Here is a 17,512-nt window from a genome sequence, read left to right as displayed (position 1 = left end):
CAGGGGAGAAGGGAAACTTCCGTGCCTACTTCCGCAAAGAAACGGAAGTAGCAAAAACCCGACACAGTAGTACTGCTGAGGGGCGGTACTACTGCCTGACTGCATAGTGCGGTACTACCGCTCGGCGGAAACGGTACTACCGCGGTCGGTGCAGATGTAAAAAATTACATCCGCTCCTACTACCGCAAAGGGGCGGCACTAGCCTGGTGGGCAGCGGTAGTGCGGCTCCAGGGGAGCTGTACTACCGTGGGCACCTGCGGTACTACGGCGCCACCGCGTGGTACTACCGCGGATGCCTACGATACTACCGTTGACTTGGGAGCAGTACTACCTCAACCAACAACGGCAGCCAGACAAGGGAGGCAAGAAAACGGAGGAAGCTCCAAGGAAGAGGGAGGGTAGAAGAAGGAGACATGTACGTGATGATTCCACCCAAACCTTTCCAACGCGGACCCCCTCTTAATAGTACGGCTTTCCTACGACTCAAATCCACCAAAAAGAAACATAGAAAAGACACCGTCTTCGTCAGTCATTGAGGGGCACCCAATCGTCTTGTGCCTAGCAAAGAAGTGTCTGGAATACTTATGGCACACGATTAGTCCGCAAATGCGTTGTCATCAATCACCAAAACACTTAGGGATAAATGTGTCCTTACAATCTCCCCCTTTTTGGTGGATTGATGATAAAAAGGGATTTGCACAAAGAAAATACTATTAAGTAAATGCAAACCCCTCCTCTCTATAATATAGACGGGCTCCCCCTAGATGTGTGCCACCTAGATGAGTGCTATGGACTGCATGGCACACGAATACTAGGAACAGAGCACCCCCTATATTATAGACACAAGGCATATGTATCACTAGACAAGATAGCACACATATAAGTTAACTACGATAGATAAAGTGCATATGTCTTACACCATATGAAGGAAAGGACTTGAAAGCACAAACCAAACAAGAGAAACCAAGAACAAACGAGGTCCAAAAGACAAAGCAAATAAATGCAACAAGCACGACACAACGCAAATCCCTACACTCTCTCCCCCTTTGGCATCGAGACGCCAAAAAGGCAGAGAGGACACCTACACACACGGGCTGGCTCAGGCAGAGAAGTCGTCCCACTACTCCTCGTGCTCCTTGTCAGACTCAGCGGCGGGGATAGTCTCCTCGAGGTCATCCTCTGAACTGGTCCACTTGTATCCCTGCTTTGACATCCAGGCAGCCTCAGGTGTGATGACGTCCTCAGACCCGGCAGACACATCCTCTCCAAAGAGCCTCATAACCTTCTTGTCACGGCGACGACTCTCCTTGTCTGCCACGTGAGCCCTGTACTGTCCCTTCGCCTGCATGCAGAAGAGAGTCTTCATCTTGTCCTTTAGCTTCTTGGCTCATGACGGCTCAGAGGAAGAAGTGGTGGACCTAGTAGCACGGTCCTCAGCAACATTCTCAGCAGCAGCCTCCCCCTCACCAGCAGCCCTCCTAGCAAAAGAGGCCTCAGCACGGGTAGTGGTGTTGGCCCAGTTGGGCTTGACGCGGAGGCTGATGGACTCATGGCGAATCCAGTCTGGAGCACGGAACTCATCACCCGGGTACATCTTCTCCCAAGTGGTGGAGAGCAGCAGAAACAGGTACGGTCCATAGATAGGTACCTTGCGAGTGAACACTGCAAACCGAAGCTCACACCACATGATGTGTGAGACATCAAGTGGCTGAGTCTGAGAAGAATGTGCCTCTGCACACAAGAGCAACATGTCCACTAGATATGCATGTACCTTGTCCTTGTCGCCAATGCGTGGGAACAGAGTGTTGCGGAAGATGCAATGCATGATATCCAGAAAGGAGTTTAACACCCAAGATGACTTGCCATTGGGGAGTACCTTCTCAACAAGGAAGGGCTGAAGCAGGTTCTTGTTGGCAGACTCAGAGTTGGCATGGGGGCGAACGCCAACCGGGGTGTGAAGCCCGTCATCAGGAATGTGCAGCAGATCCATGAACTCTTTCCATGTAGCAGACAGCTGACGGCCATTGGTCATCCAGGTCATCCTCCGCTCCTCCCCGGGATGAAAGTACACTGAGGCAAAGAACTGATAGATGAGCTTAGGGTCATAGTTAAGGTGAAAAGAGATCACCGGCTCAATAGCAAACTACTCCACCAAGTCCAGAGCCTCTCCCAAATAGTCACAAAACTTGTCCTTCCGCATGTGATGCATGTCTATCCACTTGACCTCCACGAATGTATTCTGCTTGCTCTTGATTACATCCAGATAGATGAGAACCTGTTGCTTGTTCCAGAACATCTCAGTGCCTCTGAGCACAGCCCGAGGAGTCACATAGGGATTGACCTTCCGGCGTTCGACATACTCAGTGACAGAAATCTCGTCCATGCCCTTAGAAGGTTCCTTTTGCTTGCTGGCAGTGGTCTTGACATTGCGCTTGGGGGCATTGGAGCCCTCTGGGCTTCATCTTGGGGGTTGCGTAGACGCTTGGAGCCAGTGTCACGACTGGGATTGGAACGGCGAGAGCCACCACTTGAGACATAGAACGCAAAAACACCCACAACAGCCAAGAGAGATTAATGCAAAGACGACAACAAAGCAAGTGAAACAAGTAGAAAGAACACATGATAAATGCCTAGAGAGAGATTTGATCCCTACGGTAGTACTGCCAAGTGCTGTGGAGCTAAGATAGTAGTACGGCTCTTAGACGCGGTAGTACAGTGCAAGATCATGGTAGTACCAAGTGTAGGAGCGGTAGTACGACCTTAGCGCCGCGGCTGGCGCAGTAGTACCGTGTCTGCAGAGCGGTAGTACTGCACCTGACGGGCGGTAGTACCGCAAGAGCAGTAGTACGGCACATTAGGCACGATAGTACCGCACCGCGTCAGATCTGAACAGGTTCAAATCTGAAAAAGCCCGCGAAACCATGGTGGTACTACGGTTGGACAAAGCTACCACAAGACAGCATATCAAGTATGTTTCCTATGCATCACGACTCTCCTGCATCCTACTCTTGCACAGATTTGGCCTAAAATCTCAAGAACGACAAGCTTCTCCCCAAAAACCTAGAAGCAAGAGAACAGCCAAGAAAAAGAGGGATTTGGGGAAAAACCTTGGTCCATGGCAAGAGGAAGTGGTAGGAAACGATCCCACCGGTCGGAATCCGAGGAGAGTGGCCGGAGACGGAGATCCGGCGAGGGCCTCCAGCGCTGTTCTTGAGAGAGAGACAAAAGAATGGGTATGGGGAGTTGGAACTCCCCTGCCCGAGTCATAACCCCCACGCACCCTCGACGGCGCGGTAGTACCGTGCCCGGACATGGTAGTACCGCCCGGTGCGGTACTTCCGAAGTATCACACCAGAGCGGTAGTACCGTGCTGTGGCGCGGTAGTACCGTGCCTCCCAAAGCAGTAGTACTGCGGCCAGACGTGGTAGTACCGCGAGCTCAAGAAGATGCACGTTTCGAGCACACGAAAAACTGGATCTTTGCACAAAACACTCCGAGCCAACATGACACCACAAGACCATGCAACCCACAAAACCAGAAAGGCACACGACAAACGAACCAACCACGAGACACCACCTGTAACACCCTCGATGCGGCTATATCTCCCACGTGTCGAAGCAGGACTTAGAGGCATAACCGCATTGAAAGCAATGTCGCAAGTGAGGTAATCTTCACACAACCCATGTAATACATAAGGGAAGAGATACATAGTTGGCTTACAATCGCCACTTCACACAATTACATGAATAAAACATTACATCATCCAAATACACTCATGGTCCGACTACGGAACCAAAATAAAAGAAGAACCCCAAAAGCGACAAAGGTCCCCGATCGACCCCAACTGGGCTCCACTACTGATCAACTAGAAGGAAGCAAGACAAAGGACAAGATCTTCAACGAGCTCCTCCTGAGCTTGGTTGCGTTATCTGCACGGACTCAACGGCACCTGCAAACTGGTTTTGGAAGTATCTGTGAGTCACGGGGACTCAGCAATCTCACACCCTCGTGATCAAGACTATTTAAGCTTATGTGTAAGGTAAAGGTATGAGGTGGAGATGCAGCAAGCGACTAGCACATATGGTGGCTAACATACGCAAATGAGAGCGAGAAGAGAAGGCAAAGCACGTTCGAGAAAGTATGATCAAGAGGTGATCCTAAAACAACCTACGTCAAGCATAACTCCAACACCGTGTTCACTTTCCGGACTCCGCCGAAAAGAGACCATCATGGTTACACACGCGGTTGATGTATTTTAATTAAGATCAACTTCAGGTTTTCTACAACCAGACGTTAACAAATTCCCATCTGCCCATAACCGCGGGCATGGCTTTCGAAAGTTCAAATCCCAGCAGGGGTGTCCCAACTTAGCTCATCACAAGCTCTCACGGCCAACGAAGGAATATACCTCCTCCTGAGACGTTCCGATCAGACTCGGTATCCCGGTACAACAAGACATTTCGACAGGGTAAAACTAAACCAGCAAGACTGCCCGAATGTGCCGACAAATCCCGATAGGAGCTGCACATATCTCTTTCTCAGGGCACACCGGATTGTCTAAACTTCCGGTAGGCCAGCCCAGAGTTGCCCCTGGTGGCCACCGGTGGCTGACAAGTTGGACCAACACTCAGAGGAGCACTGGCCTAGTGGGGTAAAATAATGATGACCCTCAGGAGCGCGACTCCCAAGGGAAAAGAAAAGGCTAGGTGGCAAATGGTAAAACCAATGTTGGGCATTGCTGGAAGAGCTTTACTTAAGGCGAACTGTCAAGGGGTTCCCATTATAGCCCAACCGCGTAAGGAACGCAAAATCCGGGAACATAACACTGATATGACGGAAACTAGGGCGGCAAGAGTGGAACAAAACACCAGGCATAAGGCCGAGCCTTCCACCCTTTACCAAGTATATAGATGCATTAATTAAATAAGATATATTGTGATATCCCGACAAGTAAACATGTTCCAACAAGGAACAACATCTCCATGTTCCAACGAGGAACAAACTTCAATCTTCACCTGCAACTAACAACGCCATAAGAGGGGCTGAGCAAAGCGGTAACATAGCCAATCAACGGTTTGCTAGGACAAGTTGGGTTAGAGGCTTGGTTCAACAATATGGGGGGCATGATAAGCAAGTGGTAGGTATCGCAGCATAGGCATAGCAAAAGAGCGAGCATCTAGCAAAGCAAAGATAGTAGTGATTTCGAGGGTATGATCATCTTGCCTGAGATCCCGCAAGGAAGAAGAACGAGTCCATGAAGAAGACAAACGGACGTAGTCGAACGAATCCTCACAACACAACGTTATCGGAACCAACCCGAAGAAGCAACACCGGAAAGAAGCAAACAATCATGGTGAACAAACATCACATAAGCATGGCACGATGCGCAAACAAGTATGATGCATGTCCGGTTTAATGATAAATGGCATGGCAAAATGCACAAGCAATACTACAAATTAGGTGGAGCTCAATATGCAACGAGTTGCATATTGACGGAACACCACATCAATCATTTAGTTCGATCTCGTTTATGTACCCAACAATATTGAATGTTGTTAAACATGGCAATAGGGTGAAACAAATGAAAACTACGTATCTAGTCAAGGTTAAATGAGGCCGGAAGCAACGAACAACAAATCCGGAAACTCCTCATGTGCATATATTAGGTTAGGTCCTGTTCTGCCCTAAACCATATTTTAGAGTTGTTTAACATGCAAGATGAGTGCACCATGTTAAACTAGGCAAAATTCTACCCCATTTACATATAAAGTTTATTAAATTTGGAGCTACGGTTATTTAGTTATGAATTAAAGCATTTTAACATGGCATAGGAGCAAATTTAACCAAACAGCATTTTAAACATGGATGAAAGTGACATATTATGAAACTAGACAAAATTCTAAGCAACTTTCATGTTAAGTTTGTTTGAATCCGATGCACGGTTAGTGAGTTATTAAATGCATGAACCAGGGGGACTTTTCTGTAAAACTGCAGTCTCAGGAAAATTGCTAAAATCGCAGATTAGAAAAAAAAACAGGAACTGGGCCAAATCTGGTGCATGAAGGGCCAATCAGAGGAAAACAAAGGAGGCGCTGGGGAGGCTCACCATGGGCTTCGGCCCAGTTCGACGGTTAGGTGAGGCCGGGCAGAAGGGAGGCTGGCGTGCTGGGCCTTGGTGCGATCTGGCGCTAGCAGGCCAGATCGAACGAGGCAACGACGTGGTCAACGGGCGCTACGGGACTTGGCGCTGGTCGTCCTCCTCGGACGCAGAAACAGGGGAACAGCGCGGCGAAGAGGTCAGGCGCACCGGCGCGATGCAGAGGAGACAGCGGGCGGCAGGGCGCGGGGAGACTGGGCGGAGCTCGTCGTGGGCGCCGAGAGGAAGCGGATCCGGCGGCGAGTTGAGGCCAGGGCCACGGGGTCGATGCGGAGGGACTTGGCGCTCTGGCCGTTGCTGGAGGGCGATGAGGAAGCCGAGTCCGGCATGGAGCAGGTACCGTAGCGCGGCGGCGGCTAGCCTGGGGTCTCCGGCAACGAGTGGATGGGCAAGGGGAACGGAGAGGAAGCAGTGGTGTGGCGCTGGTCTGCTCGTATCTGAAGAAAAACGACAGCGAGGCTTCGGACGGCGGCGGCATGGTACCTGACGCTGGGGTCCATGCCTCGGGGCGGCGTGCTCCTCGTTCCCTGCAGCGACGGAGCTGGTGGACTTGGCATAGCAGGAGTCCCCAGGGACGAGCGAGGCGTGGGGTGGACGCGGGAGGATGGATCCGAGGATGGGAGGCCGGATCAGGGGCGCGGAGGCGAGGATCCATGGAGGAGAAGCTTCATTCAACGGCCATGGCGTCGTTCCTGCAGTGATGAAGTACAGGGAGAGAGGGAGATTACATAGAGAGGTAGGGGAAGAAGGAAAAACGGGAGGAGGAGTAGCAGAGAAAGGAGACGCGGGACGAGGCAACTCCGTCGGGGCTGGTCTGGTGACTCGCTGGACGGCGACGTTGAGGAGCTCGGGATCGAGCCGAGCTCGATCTGAGAATTGGGCAAAAAAAGGTTGATTGGTCGGGCGTGGAAACTGAGGAGGAGCGGGGGGTTGGGGAATGGATCCCGAGAGATTTGAGTGGGTGGCGGCGCATGATGGGATGGATGGGACAAGGCTCCTGATTATTAGGGTTGGACCTAGTATATATATGGCAGGTGGAAATAGTTAGGGGCTATCGGATCCCTCCGATCGTAATCGGACGGTCGCGAATAAAATATCTAGGGAGTCCAAATAAGAAAACGGTGACGTTTTGTAGACGTTTGGAGATGATCCGGACACAACGGTAGCGACAGCCCGAGTCGGGTCCGGGACAGCTTTTGGGCGCACGCGAGGAGGGTCGCGGGCTGACGAGAGAGGTTAGGTAGGGCCTGGCGGTGAGTAGTGGGCTGTGTAGACGGTCTCGAGCTGAGAGAAGAGAATAGAGGGAGGCCCCGGCGGCTGTTTCCGGAGACCGAAAACGTCCGACGTAAAGACCGGCTACTATTGCCGCTATAGTTATCCGTTGGGGCGTCAAACGGACTCCGAATGCGATGAAATATGGCAGGAGGTCTTCCTACACTATAATAAGACCACACGCCAACTTTCAACCCATTCCGAGAACATTTTCCGGCCACTTATAAAATAATATTTCGGACGTGTCGCGGGCGCGTGCAAGTGTGTCTGGGCTCAGAACGGACAACAGAGAGAACGAGGAGGCCGGGACGGATGCAAGTTTCGAAAACATGATGATGCAATGCACATGATGACATGAAAATATGCAACACGCAAGCAAATGACATGGCAACGACAGCGAATAACTGAAAGACACCTGGCACATCTGTCTCGGGGCGTTACACCACCTCTCCAAAAGAGAGGGCGGTGGCCGTAGCCACCTATGTTTGAGTCAATTGGTATGGCACTGCGAAGAATTATCCTTGGGTCCATGACGAAAACTCGTCTTTAAAGCACAAGTACCATCAAACTTGGCTAATGTGAAAGACTTGATTGATTTATGCATAATGGGGGGAGGGAGAGTTCATTGAGAGAACATCACTCCCCCTATGTCCATGCCTACATCTAAATAGGACAACACGTTGAGTATGGTGGGGTGTGCAAGGGTTCAAGCAACATTGCTCAAATCGATGATATTTAGCTCATGCCTTAACTCGTGAAATCTTGCTTCATCCAAGGGCTTCATGAAGATATCTGCAAGGTTATCATGACTATTGACGTAGTTGAGCTCGATCTCTCCTCGCCTAATGTGATCCCGGATGAAGTGATACCGGATCTCAATATGCTTCGTCTTGAAGTGTTGCACCGGGTTGAGAGAGATCTTGATGGCACTTTCATTGTCACACCAAAGAGGCACTTTGTCACAAGTTACACCGTAATCCTTTAAAGTTTGCCTCATCCATAGGAGTTGAGCACAACAACTACCAGCGGCAACATACTCCGCCTCAGTGGACGAGAGAGACACACAGCTTTGCTTTTTGGAAGACCAACTTACCAAAGAGCAACCAAGGAATTGGCACCCTCCGGAAGTGGACTTCCTATCCACTTTGTCTCCCGCCCAATCGGAATCCGAGTACCCTACAAGCTTGAAGTTTGATCCTCTTGGGTACCATAAGCCAAAGTTTGGGGTATGAGCCAAATATCGAAAGATTCATTTGACCACCACATAGTGACTTTCCTTAGGTGCGGCTTGAAACCGTGCACAAATTCCCACACTCAACATGATGTCCGGTCTAGATGCACAAAGGTAAAGCAAGGATCCAATCATGGAACGATATACCTTTTGATCCACCACTTTACCATTGGGATCTAAGTCAAGTTGGCACTTGGTGGGCATTGGAGTGGAAGCCGGCTTGACGTCACTTAGCTTGAATCTCTTGAGCATGTCTTGAGTGTATTTGGATTGATTGATGAAGGTTTCTTCTCTTCTTTGCTTCACTTTGAACCCTAGAAAGAACTTCAACTCTCCCATGGAGGACATCTCGAACTTTGAGGTCATGAGAGCGGCAAATTCCTCATTTAAAGCTTTGTTAGGAGAACCAAAGACAATATCATCAACATATAATTGGCACACAAACAACTCCCCTTTGACCTTCTTAGTAAAAAGAGTGGGGTCGATTAGCCCAACTTCAAAACCACGGTCTTGTAACAACTCGGTAAGGTGGTCATACCACGCACGTGGGGCTTGTTTAAGGCCATAGAGTGCCTTATCGAGTTGATACACATGATCGGGAAAGTAGGGATCCTCGAACCCGGGGGGTTGCTTGACGTAAACCAATTCATTAATGGGACCATTAAGAAAAGCACTCTTCACATCCATTTGTTGTAACTTAAAGTTATGATGAGAAGCATATGCAATCAACATGCGAATGGATTCAAGACGAGCAACGGGAGCAAAGGTTTCACCGTAGTTGATACCCTCGACTTGGGAGTAGCCTTGTGCTACCAGACGAGCCTTGTTGCGAATGATAATCCCATGGGCATCTTGCTTGTTCTTAAATATCCACTTGGTTCCTATGACATTGTGATTCCCGGTTGGTCTTGGCACTAATCTCCACACTTTGTTGCGCTCGAAGTTGTTGAGTTCTTCATGCATGGCGTTGAGCCAGTCCGAATCTTCTAGCACTTCATAGACCTTGTGGGGTTCCACACAAGAGACAAATGCGTGATGCTCACAATAATTTTCTAATTTTCTACGAGTTCTTACCCCCTTTCTTAAGCTTCCAAGCACATTCGTCATGAGATGATCCTTGGTGGAGAGCTTGGAAGCAACCTTGGCAGCACGACGCTCTAATTCCTCTTCGGTGGTGAGTTGAGGAGCGGTTACTTGGTCATCTTGAGTGTCGTCATGAACTTGTTCTTGATCTTGAACTTGCTCGGGGGAGAGAACTTGACCTTGGTCATCACTTGGTGTGTCCACACCGTCTTGACTATGATCTTGCCCTTGGTCATGTTCTTGAGGATGAGAGCCTGCATGTTGTTCTTCGGAAGCGTGTGGGCCTTGGGTTGGTGATGTCTCCACTTGAGTGGAGCTTTGTCCTTCCCCTTCGGCCACAAGGGGTTCCTCAATGGGTAGGATAAAGCCAACACCCATTCTTCTTATGGCTTGGGGAGGAATTTCATCACCTACATCACAAGTGCCACTTTGCTCCACTTGGGAGCCGTTATTCTCATCAAACTCCACGTTACACGTCTCCTCAATAAGTCCCATGGATTTATTGAGGACACGGTAAGCATGAGAGTTTGTAGCATAGCCAACAAATATGCCCTCATAAGCTCTAGCCTCAAATTTAGACAACCTAACTCCTTTCTTGAGAATGAAACACCTACACCCGAATACCCGAAAGTACTTGAGGTTGGGCTTGTTACCGGTGAGTATCTCGTATGGAGTCTTGTTCAAGCCCTTGCGGAGATAGAGCCGATTGGATGCATGACATGCGGTGTTGATGGCTTCGGCCCAAAAGTTGTACGGAGACTTGAACTCCGCCATCATGGTCCTTGCCGCATCCATCAACATCCGGTTCATCCTCTCCGCAACACCGTTTTGTTGAGGGGTGTATGGTGCGGAATATTGATGCTTGATTCCCTCATCACTAAGAAAATCATCCAAGGTGTAGTTCTTGAACTCGGTGCCGTTGTCACTTCTTATTGTCAAGATCTTTGCATTGTGTTGACGTTGTGCTTCATTTGCAAAGTCAATGATGGTTTGTTGGGTATCTCTCTTCCTCTTGAGGAAACACACTCACGTGTACCTTGAGTAGTCATCCACAATCACCAAGCAATACTTCCTACCTCCAAGACTATTGAAGGATGGAGGCCCAAAGAGATCCATGTGAAGGAGCTCCAAAGGCCTCTTTGAATAAATGATAGTCGTGGGAGAGTGAGCCTTCTCATGTAGCGTTCCTTCGATACAGGCACTGCAGGCACGATCTTTAGCAAAACTAACATTCGTTAGTCCACGGACATGGTCCCCCTTGAGGAGACTTTGCAAAGATCTCATATTGTCATGGGCTAAACGGCGATGCCAAAGCCATCCCACATCAACTTTAGCCATTAGGCATGTCGCGGTCTTAGTGGGTCGCTCCGAAAAGTTAATCACATAGAGACCGTTCTCGACATGCCCAACAAAAGCTACTTTAAGAGTCTTGCTCCACAAGAGGGCCACGGTATCGATATCAAAGAAAGTGGCAAAGCCCATGATAGCAAGTTGACGAACGGAAAGTAAATTGTATGCAAGGGACTCAACAAGCATGACCTTCTCGATCGTGAGATCATGAAAGATGACCACCTTGCCAAGTCCCAATACCGTAGAAGATGAGGCGTCACCCCACTCGACATTGGTGGGAATAGATGGAAATTTGTGCACGTCCACCACCAAGTCCTTGCTTCTGGTCATATGATTTGTAGCTCCGCTATCGAGCAACCATGATCCACCACCGGAAGCAAACACCTACAAGAGATCAATGCTTGGTTTTAGGTACCCATTTTGTAATGGGTCCTTTGATGTTAGTAACAAGGGTCTTAGGAACCCAAATAGACCATTCAATGTACTCATGAAGAGAACCAACAAATTTGGCATAAACATGCCCATCACTAGCACGACATAACACATAAGAAGGGTTAAAATCGCCGGCTTTGTTGAGAGGGGTGACATTGCCCTTCTTGACATTGTTCTTCTTCTTCTCCTCGGGGGCACTCTGTCCCTCCCTCACAAAGGATTGCATGAGGGGAGGAGGTCGTTTGGTCTTGTCATTCTTCTTCTTGTTCTTGGAGTTGGGCACGTACCCAACCCCTTCCTTGGCCACACCTCCCTTTTGGTTGATCAAGATATAGTTGAGGTTCTTCTTGCCTTGTATGCAAGTCGCAAGACCTCTCTCAAGTTGCTCCTTCAACATAGCATTTTCCTCAACAAGATCTATATGCTCACTACACGAGTTAGTAGCATTTGCATTATCAATTAGAACCATATGAGGAAAAGTTGCTTTCTCCTTAGTTAGCTTCACTTGGAGTTGATCATGAGACTCCTTGAGACTAGCGTGAATACCCTTCAAGGCCTTGTGGGCCTTGTCAAGTATATCAAACTCCTCTTTGAGTCTAGCAAGATCAACCCCGAGTTTGGCCTTCTCGGGATTTAGCACACGAGCAACAATGAGGACATGATCATAATCTTTCTTTAACTTAGCATGATCAACGTTGTGTGACTCCTCAAGAGCCAAACGAAGACCACGCTCTTCCTCAAGAGCATTGGAAAGATCCGAAATCTCATCGGCATAGTCACGACTATGCCCTTCCATCTTAGAGATGGTGTCTTCGTGAGCCTCGATCATGTCATTGGCTTCACCAAGTTGTTCCAAGAGAGCAACAAAGTGCTTCTTGGATTTTCCCTTGAGTTTTCCCATAAAGGCCTCAAACTCGTTAGCCTCCACATTAGCTCCCTCAAGTTCATTAATGCTATCCGTCGGGGAAGGATGATTAATGATGGTAGTTTTGATGTTGGAGGTTACCTTGTTGGTGGCTTTAGCCATGAGGCACTTGGCGGTGATGCTCTCGTTGGGTGAGTCGAAGAGAGACGCCCATGACGTTGTTGCAATGGCAACGGAGGCCATGGCAACCGACTCACCATCTTCATCATCGTCATCATCCTCATTGTACTCTTCTTGCACAACCAATGCCTTGGGAGGAGTCTTCTTGGTGAAGTTGTTCTTGTTGGGGAACGACTTGGCCTTGTCCTTTCGGATGAGCTTGCCACCATTGTCTTCCCTCTTCTCATACGGGCATTCCGCAACGAAATGACTCACGTTGCCACAATTGTAGCAAGTCCTTACATGTTGCTTGCCCCTTGTGCCACTCGAGTTGCTTTTGCTAAAGTTTGGCCTCGAGTTTTTCTTGCTCCAAAATTTCCTTGAAGCAAGTGCCATGTGTTCATGATATGCATACTTCGTATCTTCGGGGTTGCTCTCCTCTTCTTCCTCTTCTTCTTCTTCTTCCACGGTGAGCTTGGCCTTCAATGCAAGGTTAGGCTTCTTTGCCCGTTGAGAATGGAGCACCGCATTGTCTGCGGTCTTGTCCAAAATATTCATGGCCACAAACTCATCCAACACTTCGCTTGAGGTCAAAGTGTGGAGGTCCGATCTTTGACGAATGACGGAGGACATGTCCTTGTGATAGGGCATCATTGCCTTGAGGAATTTGCGCTTGATCCAATTGTCATCCGTGTCCTTGCTCCCGTGATCTCGTAGTGAGACCGTGAGTTTGGTTACTCTCCGATAAAGCTCACAAGGTTCTTCATCTTCTTTCATTGCAAACTCATCGGCCTCATCTTGTACCACTTCATAATTGGAGCGTTGAATGCTTGCACTTCCCCGGTAGAGAGAGAAAACACAATGCCATGCATCTTTGGCCAAGGCGAAGGGACGAATATGAGGTAGGTCTTCGGGTGGAATTGCATCTTGAATGATGAATAGAGCATTCTCATTGAATTGATTATCCGCGGCTTCTCGAGGAGTGAAGTTGCTTGGATCATGCAGATAAAAACCTTCTTCAATGATTCTCCAAAGGTTAGTGTTCACATGATTTAAATGACATTTAAAGCAGTAAACCCAAGAATCAAAGTCCTCATTTTTCACAATCTTAGGAGGTGGACCGGCATGATTCAAATGAGTGGAAGGAATCGGTCCACCATAAACAAGTGGTGGTTCCACATGGGCAAAGATGCCGGTGCTATTCTTACCACTAGAAGAAGAAGCCTTTTCACTACTAGCTTCCCCCTTGTCGGGGATAGCATCCGTCACCTTGTTGGCGGGATCACCCACTTTCAACGGTGCGGTGGATAGTTTAAGCCCCTCAAGAAATTTAGTAAACATGCTCTCAACTTCGGTCGTCATGGAGGATTTCAATGTCTCCAAGGCCACATTGAACTCCTCATGAGAGACCGAGGTTCCCCCATCGCCCATAGACGAGATAGGATTCACACCGGAGTGTTCCTCCACACCGTCTACAGTATCAACCATACTCTTTGGACGGTAAAGTCCTTAATAAAGAGACGAGGCTCTGATACCAATTGAAAGGATCGATATGGTTGACTAGAGGGGGGTGAATAGGCAACTAACAATTTTTTGCTTTTCTTTAGCAATTTAAACTTTGCATCAAAGTAGGTTGTCTAGATATGCAACTAGGTGAGCAACCTATATGATGCAACACGGATAGCAACATAAGCAAGCAAGATATATGAAACAAATAAGCTTCCACAAGTAAAGGCACGAGATAACCAAGAGTGGAGACAGTGGAGACGAGGATGTGTTGCCGAAGTTCCTTCCCTTTGAGAGGAAGTACATCTCCGTTGGAGCGGTGTGGAGGCACAATGCTCCCCAAGAAGCCACTAGGGCCACCGTAATCTCCTCACGCCCTCACACAATGCGAGATGCCGTGATTCCACTATTGGTGCCCTTGGAGGCGGCGATCGAACCTTTACAAACGAGGTTGGGGCAATCTCCACAACTCAATTGGAGGCTCCCAACGACACCATGAAGCTTCACCACAATGGACTATGGCTTCGCGGTGACCTCTACCGTCTAGGATGCTCAAACACCCAAGAGTAACAAGATCCGCAAGGGATTAGTGGGGGAATCAAATATCTCTTGGTGGAAGTGTAGATCGGGGCCTTCTCAACCACTCCCAAGCAAATCAACAAGTTTGGTTGGCTAGGGAGTGAGATCAGGCGAAAAATGGAGTCCTCCCGAATTCGCGCCCCCTTCCTTACTAACAGGATGGGAAAGGAAAGAGAGGGGGAAGGGAAGCAAGGGGGAGGGTGAATCCTCCCCTTCCCTTTGACCTTCCCCTCTTTCCTTCTCCTCCTATTTCAGCATATATGGGGCGCACCAGCCCCTTGTGGGCTGGTCTGTCCTTCTCTTGGCCCATAAGGCCCATATCCTTGTCGGGGGTGCCCGGAACCCCTTCCGGTGACCCGATATGTACCCGATACCCTCCAGAACACTTACAGTGTCTGAATACTATCGTCCTATACATCAATCTTTACCTCTCGACCATTTCGAGACTCCTCGTCATGTCTGAGATCTCATCTGGACTTCGAACAACATTCGGTCACCAAATCACGTAACTCATATAATACTAAATCGTCATCAAACGTTAAGCATGCGGACCCTACGGGTTCGAGAACTACGTAGACATGACCAAGACACCTCTCCAGTCACTGACTAATAGCGAAACCTGGATGCTCATATTGGCTCCTACATATTCTATGAAGATCTTTATTGGTCGAGTCATTATGACAACATACGTTATTCCCTTTGTCCATCGATATGTTACTTGCCCGAGATTCGATTGTCCGTATCCACATACCTAGTTCAATCTCGTTACCGAAAAGTCTCTTTACTCGTTCCGTAATACATCATCTTGTAACTAACTCATTAGTCACTTTGCTTGCAAGGCTTCTTATGATGTGCATCACCGAGAGGGCCCAGAGATACCTCTCCGATACTCGGAGTGATAAATCCTTATCTCGATCTATGACAACCCAACAAACACCTTCGGAGACACCTATAGAGCATCTTTATAATCACCCAGTTATGTTGTGACGTTTGATAGCACATAAGGTATTCCTCCGGTATTCGGGAGTTGCATAATCGCATAGTCGAAGGAATATGTATTTGACATGAAGAAAGCAATAGCAATAAAATTGAACGATCAATATGCTAAGCTAATGGATGAGTCTTGTCCATCACATCATTCTCCTAATGATGTGACCCCATTCATCAAATGACAAAACATGTCTATGGTTAGGAAACATAACCATCTTTGATTAACGAGCTAGTCTAGTAGAGGCTTACTACGGACACTGTGTTTTGTCTATGTATCCACACATGTATCAAGTTTCCGGTTAATACCATTCTAGCATGAATAATAAACATTTATCATGATATAAGGAAATATAAAATAACAACTTTATTATTGCCTCTAGGGCATATTTCCTTCAATCTCCCACTTGCACTAGAGTCAATAATCTAGTCCACATTGCCATGTGATTTAACACCAATAGTTCACATATTTATGTGATTAACACCCATAGTTCACATCCCCATGTACCAACACCCAAAGGGTTTACTAGAGTCAATAATCTAGTTCACATCGCTATGTGATTAACACCCAAAGAGTACTAAGGTGTGATCATCTTTTGCTTGTGAGAGAAGTTTAGTCAACGGGTCTGCCACATTCAGATCCATATGTATTTTGCAAATTTCCGTGTCTACAATGCTCTGCATGAAGCTAATCTAGATAATTGCTCCCACGTTCAATGCGTATCTAGATTGAGACTTGTAGTCATCTAGATTAGTGTCAAAGTTTGCATCGACGTAACTCTTTACGACGAACTCTTTATCACCTCCATAACCGAGAAACATTTCCTTAGTCCTCTTTAGGTACCTAAGGATAATTTTGACCGCTGTCCGGTGATCTACTCCTGGATCACAATTGTACCCCCTTGCAAAACTCATGGCAAGGTACACAATAGGTCAGGTACACAGCATGGATTACTTTATAGAACCTATGGCTGAGGCATAAGGAATGACTTTCATTCTCTCTCTATCTTCTGCCATGGTCGGGTTTTGAGTCTTACTCAACTTCACACCTTGCAACACAGATAAGAAAATTTCTTTGACTGATCGATTTTGAACTTCTTAAAAAAAATTACCAAGGTATGTGCTTTGTGAAAGTCCTATTAAGTGTCTCGATCTATCCCTATAGATCCTGATGCCCAATATTTAATTAGCTTCACTGAGGTCTTTCATTGAAAAAATCTTATTCAACTATCCTTTTATGATACCCAGAAATTCTGTATCATTTCCGATCAACAATTTTTCATCCACATATACTATCAAAATGCTACAGAGCTCCCACTCACTTTCTTGTAAATACAGGCTTCACCATAAGTCTGTATAAAACCATATGCTTTCATCACCTTATCAAAGCATATGTTCCAACTCTGAGATGCTTGCACCGGTCCATAGATGGATCGCTGGAGTTTGCACACTTTGTTAGCACCTTTTGGATTGACAAAACCTTTTGGTTGCATCATATACAACTCTTCTTTAAGAAATCCATTAAGAAGTGCAGTTTTGACATCCATTTGCCAGATTTCATAAAATACGGCAATTGCTAACATGATCCGTACAGACTTAAGCATTGCCACGAGTGAGAAAATCTCTTCATAGTCAACACCTTGAACTTGTCGAAAACCTTTTGCGACAAGTCGAGCTTTGTAGATAGTAACACTACCATGAGTGTCTGTCTTCCTCTTGAAGATCCATTTATTCTCAATGGCTTGTCGATCATTGGGCAAGTCCACCAAAGTCCACACTTTGTTCTCATACATGGATCCTATCTCAGATTTCATGGCCTCAAGCTATCTGTCAGAATCTGGGCTCATCATAGCTTCTTTATAGTTCACAGGTTTGCCATGGTCTAATAACA

Source organism: Triticum urartu, chromosome 3 (assembly GCF_003073215.2).
Source record: "Triticum urartu cultivar G1812 chromosome 3, Tu2.1, whole genome shotgun sequence".
NCBI lineage: Eukaryota > Viridiplantae > Streptophyta > Magnoliopsida > Poales > Poaceae > Triticum > Triticum urartu.
The sequence above is the reverse complement of the archived record's forward strand: the minus strand, read 5'-3'. Positions refer to the sequence as shown.